The sequence below is a fragment of the Leiobunum rupestre genome, chromosome 5 (genome assembly GCF_980474605.1).
Source record: "Leiobunum rupestre chromosome 5, qqLeiRupe1.1.hap1, whole genome shotgun sequence".
In the NCBI taxonomy this organism is placed as follows: Eukaryota; Metazoa; Arthropoda; class Arachnida; order Opiliones; family Sclerosomatidae; genus Leiobunum; species Leiobunum rupestre.
This window is the reverse complement of record NC_143388.1, coordinates 6,405,848-6,414,681: the sequence shown is the minus strand read 5'-3', so window position 1 is coordinate 6,414,681 and position 8,834 is coordinate 6,405,848. Positions and strand designations below refer to the sequence as shown.

Below are 8,834 nucleotides of genomic sequence, written 5' to 3'. Positions count from 1 at the left end.
TTTTCTTGCCAAGATTCGGGATGCTTCCCAAAACAGAGCGTCGGATTTGGTTTCGTTCTGATCGCACGATGAACGAACTCAGTAAAAAAATAGTTAAATATTGAGTTTTAACAGTTGTGTGACCGTGACTTTAACCGACTGTGTGTTGGTGTCTAAGGCTCTAGCCGACACCGTACCGTGTAACTCTAAAAAAATCCGACTGTGTGACTATAATCGATAAATAAGTGTTTGATTTGTTATGGTGTGACTGTTTCTTTCCTATCAGCGAGTGTTGAATGGAGGATTTAACGAAACGGTTAATCACATGGGCGCCCACAGGGGGGGGGCAAAGGGGGCAACTGCCCCCCTAATATGGTCTGGCCCCCTTTGCCCCCCCTAAGATCGGAGTTTGCCCCCTCCCAATTTTTAGTTTGCTGTTTAGTTAAGTTCAAAAATTATTTCAGATTTTTCAGACTCATGATCCTTACTGTAGACAAAGACGTAAACAGGTGGGGGCCTCGGCCATTAAGAAAGCTTTGCAATGGAGAAACAATATTTCAAGTGCAGATGAGTACGCAAAATGCTTTATATTTTCGACTAGACTAACATAACTATATACCAAATTATATCTAAAATTAACAATTTAATAAAAACAATCGTGAGTCCTACTCTACAACAGAAGCGATTAACTGACCATAAAGAAAAAAAAAACACATTTAATAATATTTCTTTTAATAATATAGAGTCACAATATTTTAAAAATAATTTTGGAAAATGCCCCCCCCCCTAAGCAAATGGGGGATTTTTTAACAATAGGTACTTTTGTTTTTTTGTGTTTTTATTTTGTTTTTTTGGTTTGTTATTTGTCAAGGATTAGAGTAATGTAAAAAGTTTTAACCGCAAGTTATTATTTAAAAAGATATGATCAATGTAAAATTGCTACTTGCAAGCAATTTTTACAACGGAAAATACGACATATTTCGATATTTCTGTATGTGTTGGATGAGGTAGGACTGATGACGAGGACGATTCTTTAAATTACTAGATTGTAATACTTTTTGGATAAAGTAGGACTGATGACGAAAAAGAAAAAGGCTGAAATGCAAAACCGTACTAACTTTTAAGGGTTGGGAATTTTTCCCGTATTTCAACGCATTTTAGCCTTTTTTTAACCATACTATGTCATATTGTATGTCATCTGTGTGATGTTGACTTAAACAACGTCGAATGTATTCTAAGTATTGGCGCCTAACGGCGCCGCGCACTCACTTCGCTCGAGCGCTGGGGGCGCGCGGCGCCTCCCCAACCCCATACTAAAAAAAGCTATGGGCCATCTATAACGCAACCTAGAGGACAGCACCAAGCCTGACGCATCAAGTATCGTCAACCCGATATTAATCCAACCTAATAATATAAATAACCTAACCTATTATCCCCGCCAAAACCCCTAAAATGCATTGAAATACGGCGAAAATACCTGAAATATAAAAGTAAGTTATTATGTTTTGCATTTCCACATTTTATTTTTCGTCATCAGCGCCACGTTATCCACAACGCATTAAAATCTAATAATTTAAAGAATCGTCCTAGGGAAAATTCACTGCAAAAGGCCAATGTTTAAAAATGCATATCTTTGTTAATATTCATTTTCGCCAAAAAAAAATGAAAATTAAAGTAATCCCCATCTTGCCCTCTATCCAAAAAAATATATAAAAAAATCGGGTGGGGGGCAGCTATTCTACACTTAACCCAAAATTGCTGGCAAATAACAATTTTATATTTATCATATCTTTCTAAATAATAAATTGCGGTTAAAACTTTTCGCATTACTGTATTCCTTGACAAATAATAAACAAAAAACAATAACAAAACCAAAAAGGCCGTAAACACATTTTCGGTTTGCACACGTTTTAAAAATTTAGTAATATCTTGTCGTTAAATCTAATTCGTCATCAGTCCTACCTCATCCAACACGTACAAAAATCTCGAAATATGTCGTATTTTCCTAGCCTCCTAGGTAAAAATTGCTGGCAAGTAACAATTTTAAATTTATCATAACTTTCTAAATAATAAATTGCGGTTAAAACTTTTTGCATTATTGTAATCCTTGAGAAATAATACATCTAAAAAAATAAACAAAACCCAAAAAAAACAAAAGTACCTATTGTTAAAAATAGCCGAAAAGGGTCTGTGGGCGCCCATGGTTAATCATATATATTCTGATTTCTTAAGTATATCTTTTATGGTATGTTTAATTTTATTATTGCTCATAAAATATTGTGTAATCAATAATTCCACGTACGAAAATTCATCGAATAATTATTTGCGAGAAAAGAAATAATGAAGTAGAGATGTAAAAATCTTGGCCAGAAAACTTCATTGATAGTGAGCCCGGCCTAGCGACGCGCGAACGTAGAACGCTAACCGATGGGCCGTGAATCCTTTTAACAAATAGACAACACTAAGTTTTGTCCACTTTTGACCAGTGATACTGGACAAGCTATAAGAGCTAAAGAAAAATGGCAATGGACAATTTCGCTCCTTTGATCAAGCTTAACCACATGTTTCAATTTGAAAAACATCTGTCGAAAGCCAAATCCCATAGAAGAAGTGCGATGTCCTTAAATCAATTATTTTAAATATTGTGATTATTTATATTAGTAACTTCACATTAAAATAAACCTACGTGGAATTTCCCTAGATTTCGCAAATTTTTAGCCTGATTTCCCTTTTCCCTTTTTGGATTTTTAGGGGTAAAAATTTCCCTAGATCTGGGAAATTTCCCTCGACTAACCATCAACCGCGGTTTTGGGGCGTCCTACGGACGAAGTAAAGATCCGAGTGTGATGTCAATCGGATGTCCAAAGGACGATTTTGTGTTTGTTGGGTAGACAATGTGGGTTTGAGAAACAGCGTTGCCAGATCTGAAATTATCGTATCTAGGCCAAAAATTCTCGATTTTCCTGGAAAATTGTCGTACATTTCTTTTTAGAAGTCAATTTGACATAAAACAATTATACATTGTTTAGTATAACATATTTAAAACTATTTTAAGTACCGTTAATTACATCCAATAATATAGTAAAATATCCTACAGCAAAGTATTGATCTGTTCTATTTAAAATATTTTTATAAATAAAAATATTTATTTTCCAACTTATGGCTTTCTTTTACAATCATTAATTTTAAGCAAAATATGCCCTGTGAGGCAGAGCAAAGGGACAGCTATTAAATAAAAAATGCTTTTATCAAAGCAGTTGAAAGGTTGAATTAAGGGGGAGTAGTTGAGATCTATGAAGGCGCAGATATTGAAAATGTTTTAGGTTTAAAGAGTTTTGTTTTTGGAATTTTCAAAAGCGAAATATATTTCTAAAATAATTTCCATCGATTTTCCTCACCTTTTATATATTTTAAAACCCTTCCCTTAAATTTGAGCCTTGAAACTGTAACAGTAAACTGAGAAAATTTTTAATTGTGAAGGATTACGTGTAAAATGACAGCATTTAACTTCTTTATACACATATAGAGTAGTTTCACTCAAAAATCATGGGTGACGTCGTATCACGTGACACTGAAATCACTGTATAAATACATATATAACAGAAACTGAACTAGAAAAAGTCAAAAATAAATGAGATTTTCAATAATTTTAATCAAGACGGTGTTCAAGTTAACAGAGAATATTGGGATGTAACTATAGCTTCTATTTTCACAATCAACAGTTGACATTCTCTTCCTATAGAGCCTGCAAGTGCAAAGAGAGCCGTGTGTCTTGCCCTGTGGCTTAGAAAAGATAAGTCATTGTTTTTCTTCCAATAACAATAAATTCTAATAGGCCTTTCTTGAAAGAAACATGGCAAGTCTCTTTTTTTACTACCAGCGCTTACTCGACTTGTGTGGAGCTTCAGATTTTCATTAGGCATGCCAAAACTGTATAAAACTCCGTGTTATTATGTGTAATTCTACAATGGATTATTGAGGTTAATTAATAGAGTAGTATCGCTCTGTAGCTTTGGGCTATGGCCGCCATTTTGAGGGCAGTTTTTATCTATAGGAAAAAGCATGGGGGACGTCGACATACGTCACGCCGATTTTACTCTATTCATGATTCTACTTTAATCGAAAATCAACGCCAGAAGCCCAGAAATAAGCTTTTCATTTGAAAAATATGGTGCCGTATCAACTATCAAGCAATGTAGCCTACCTCGTATTTTTGTCTTTTTCTTTCTAGATTTTGGTCATACAGCCCTATTAATTTATCCATGGCTAAATGCGTATGATTTAAAAAATTGGTTTAAATATTTCGATTAGAATAGAAAAAATTCAGAACTAAACACGCGTACTCATTTACAATTTAAAATTTTCTCAGTTTACTGTTACAGTTTCAAGGCTCAAATTTAAGGGAAGGGTTTTAAAATATATAAAAGGTGAGGAAAATCGATGGAAATTATTTTAGAAATATATTTCGCTTTTGAAAATTCCAAAAACAAAACTCTTTAAACCTAAAACATTTTCAATATCTGCGCCTTCATTGATCTCAACTACTCCCTCTTAATTCAACCTTTCAACTGCTTTGATAAAAGAATTTTTTATTTAATAAAGAAATATTCCTGGAAGTAATTGTTCTGTAAAATTTTGTAACAGTTCCAAAGAAAAGCAAAGGATATCCTTGTTTAAGTTTCCAAAAGAGAAAGAACGGTGGGAAAAATTAATTAATAGCTTTTGTTAGGCCTATCTTTAATATGTGGTTTTTCAATAAACTTTGCTCTTAGAAATGGCTGATAATGTCAGAAGAAGTTATCTTTATTTGAAAGATGCGAAACATTTGCATCATAATAAAATATGCGCCCTACATTTTGAGGATTCTTGTTTTATGAATAGTAAAACCAAAAACCGACTGACATCAAACGCTATTCCAACAATATTCAAATGAATTTAAGCCAACAAGTAAAAATTGAGTTTTAAGTATTGTTTATTTATAAGTTAATTTAAATGAAACATATTTCCCAAGGGAATGATAATTTAGCTAGTTGCTCAAACGTAAAGGTTCCGGAGAACTTAGTAGAAAATGATATCAAGGACTATCATAAAAAAATTGGTACAATGAAATTTATACATTGGTAACGGGGTCATAAGTTAAAACTCAATTTTCAAATAGAATCTAGTAAACGGTCTGTAGAAATGGTGGAAGAGCGTAGGAGCCAGGGGGGCAATGCCCCTCCCTAGAATTTTACTGGGAGAGGCAACTAATGTTATTGCCCCCTCCAACATTTTTGTCAGTTGAAATCTTCGCAAGGCTCAAATTATCATTTTAAAAGCATATAAAGCTTATAGAACCTCAACTGTGTTTAAATTTCAATCTTTTCCCGCCAATGTATATAGTAGAAAAATGTACAAATGCATTTGGAAAAGCTACACTCCATTAAAAATTCAAAACCATTCTCCAGACCCCTTTTGGTTTCACTTTGCCCCCTCCAACTTCTAGAACGTTCCTACGCCCCTGAAGAGCGCAATAATAGACCTACAAAAAGGACCCGTGTTTCAGTTGCAGCAAGTTCCAGCGAATCTATATCTACAGAACAGGATTGTAAACAGTTTCATTCAAAACAACTCTATTAAATTTTAACATGATTTTCTTTATCTGTGGAAATTCCTACAATTGAAATTCAGCAGGCTACTAAACCTAATATCAAGACCAATTCCTTCTTAACATTGACTTATATAAGACCCATATAATAATTCCAGATGATTATGATGAAAGTCTTCCATCAGCAAATAATTATTATCCCAGCGCATGTTCGGAGGAAGACTTTCAAATTTGTAAAAGTTCCCTTGAAAGCCAAGGGCCTGGAAAACAAAACACACTATCTTACATTTCACGATATGTCTTATCTCGTTGTAATAAAAACCACAATTGTGAATCATGCAAAACCAAACTTGTAGATGAAAAACAAACACTCAACCAGTCAAATATATTAGCATCATTTAAGTCTCGTGATACATCAACATTCAGTGGCTTGACAATACCAACTGAAAGATTCCAGAGCTACATATCTGAGATCAAGGACAAGTTTGATAAACTTTTCCCAATGGTAATACAAATGAATAAAGTCAAAGAGAGGATTACCAGAATTATTTCAAGAACAATCGATCAATCTTGGTGTATTTCAAAAGATGAGATGCATCAGCTTGTTCCATGTTTTGATTACTCGAAAGAAATAATCAATTTTTTTGTACAACTTTCCATTCGTAGTACATTGGAAAAACATAATTTTAACCACAAGTATGACAAAACCCCGAAACTTCTAGATCGCAAATTACTTAAGGTTCAACATTAACAAATACTTACCAAACATTTTAGTCGTTAACCATTTTGATGACATATACTTGGATTAATAATATTCCGATTATTTATCCCAGAAATACCCTTGGATTAATGATCATTAATTTAACCTCTGGCCCTGATTCAATTAACAAAGGTCTAAAATAACATAAAAAATAGTTAATATATGAACTTTCTTAAAATAATTAAATATAATTAATTAAAAACTTACTTTTTATCTTATCTTAATAAATTATATTGAAAATCCTCTAAGCAATCGTATTTCTTTATTAAAGCTGCACATATGATTCATTGAATTTCATTCAAAACAAAACGTAAACCTACTACAAATAAACACGGGAAGAAAAAGCTTTCTCCCGGCTGATAGATGGCGCCGACGTTAACGAAATAAAAAGGGGTCGCAGCGATGTATAGGGAGTTCCATATCTCTATATTGTCAGTATCTCTGCTACGACCTTCGAGCAGCGATCTATACCCGCGAAGGCCGTGCGCGCGTGCGGTGTTACCTGGGCTGCGTTCAACAACTCCAAAATAGCTCAGCGCTGAGCTCAACGGTCAGCGGTTTTTTGTTGAACGGGTTTTTTGACTTCCGGTTTTGACGTCACGTTGATCCTCGGAGACTCAGCGGAAACATCGGCTGGGCGAGATGGTTTTTCCGTTGCTCATCGGAGTCGTGACGTCATTCGACAAAGTTAAAGGAAGGGTAGCAGACGATATTTTGTTCGTTAAGTCAGCGAACTGTATAAATCGTACAACAACTTTAGATTTTTGTGACGTAGCGTTGATTAAAAGAACTCAAGGACAACTCAACGTTTTTCTCCGTTGATAGTTGTTGAACGCAGCCTTGGTAGATCAAGTGGAACAGTATATCTTGAATAAGACACCAGATTCCATGGCATTGCCTAGTTTGCTCGATAGACAACAATCTCAAGGGCTTCTTAGAAGATACCATTAAGTTGCCAAAATTCTAGAATTACAGTCAGAATAGGGCTTAAGACTAAATTTTCAGGAAAGTTATCTTGGTTTCTATGTTAAACAAGTTGGCCCAGCCGTAATATTAGTTCCACCTCCGTCAAATGTATGGGCCCCCGAGGGCCCCAATGGGTATCGCGATCGATATAAAATTTAAACGGGTATCACGCCACTGAGAGTTTTTCATGCACCCATTACTGGACGTATCGTTCATATTTGTCCCCTCAGTGGTAACTGAGAAATCAAGGGCCCAAAGTTACGGGCCCAAATAGGTATTACTCCTCTGAGAGTTCTTCCTATCCCCATTACTGGACGTATCGTTCATATTTGTTCATTCTGTGGTAACTGAGAAATCAAGGGCCCAAAGTTACGGGCCCAAATAGGTATCACTCCTCTGAGAGATCTTCGTATCGCCATTAATGGACGTATCGTTCATATTTGTCCCCTTAGTGGTCGCCAAAAATCAAATGCCCAAAGTTACGGGCCCCTGAGGGGCCCAATGAGTACCGTGATAGAACCGTTTTTAAATTTAAGGGATCGTTACCCAAACCGCAACGAACTAGCGAGCCATCGCCAGTGTCTCCGAACCGGCAGATAAAATCATTTATATTTAAAGGTAAAAAAAGGTGAATTTATTTTGGTAAACACTGTTTAGTGTTATATGTACCCAAAACCATCATCGAAAATATTTTAATTTAAATTAACAATTTTTCCGGCCAATTTCGCATAGTCATTTACGTAGACTGCGTTATAAGAGTTAGTAACGGGACTCACGCAGTGTGCGTACATCGATGGGTTAGAACAATATCCTCCATTATTAGTTTGAGTTGACGTGAAAAAGGAACGAGCTTGATAGGTTGCCGCGCTAAATAGTTAGGCGAGTGCGTAAATTTTCGCCCGAAATTTCGAAAAGGGGGTGCCAAATCCCCCCTAATTCGTTTATAATGATGGAACTGCGTTTGAACGGTATAGACGATCGAGATAAATTTCATTAAAAATGAACGATATTGATTGGTAGTTCTGGGAAATAGTTATTAGAGTGCTACAAAAATCACTGAGACTTCAGGAGGGGTTGGACTATAAGGACCGTGAAATCCCTCTCCGCCCAATTACTTAAAGTTGACGGGAATTAGTTTGGCAGGTAACGGGAAGCCTTATTTCTAATAAGAAATATTAACGGCATTGATAGGCCCACTACTACTACTACTACTACCACCACCCCTACTACTACTACTACTACCACCACTACTACTACTACTACTACCTTTTATTCTTAGTAATAGTCCCACTTCTATATCTATACGTGGATCTAAAAAACTGGTATACGAAATTCCACCGGGTTTTAAGACTTTAGTGTAACAGCACGTGGTGCAATTGGCCAAATCTAAAATGTTCTTTTCGATCTGACGTATTAAGGACCCACGACCAAACTAATATCCGAAACTGTTAGATCTTTAACGTTTGTTTCACATGTACACAAACGTAAGCTAACACAGACGCACACAAACACACCCCAACTTAAACAAGCACAGACGCACCA

At 35.5% G+C, this 8,834-nt stretch overlaps 1 long non-coding RNA gene across 1 annotated transcript; it reads right to left on the bottom strand.

The window, feature by feature from the left end:
- Window positions 1-5,594: 5,594 nt before the first annotated feature.
- LOC149943403 (uncharacterized) lies at window positions 5,595-6,029 on the bottom strand. Its single transcript, XR_016481039.1, has 2 exons — window positions 5,943-6,029; window positions 5,595-5,826 (listed from the first exon to the last, which is right to left on the bottom strand). It is a non-coding gene; the product is annotated as an uncharacterized LOC149943403 (long non-coding RNA).
- Between the last annotated feature and the right edge of the window lie 2,805 nt (window positions 6,030-8,834).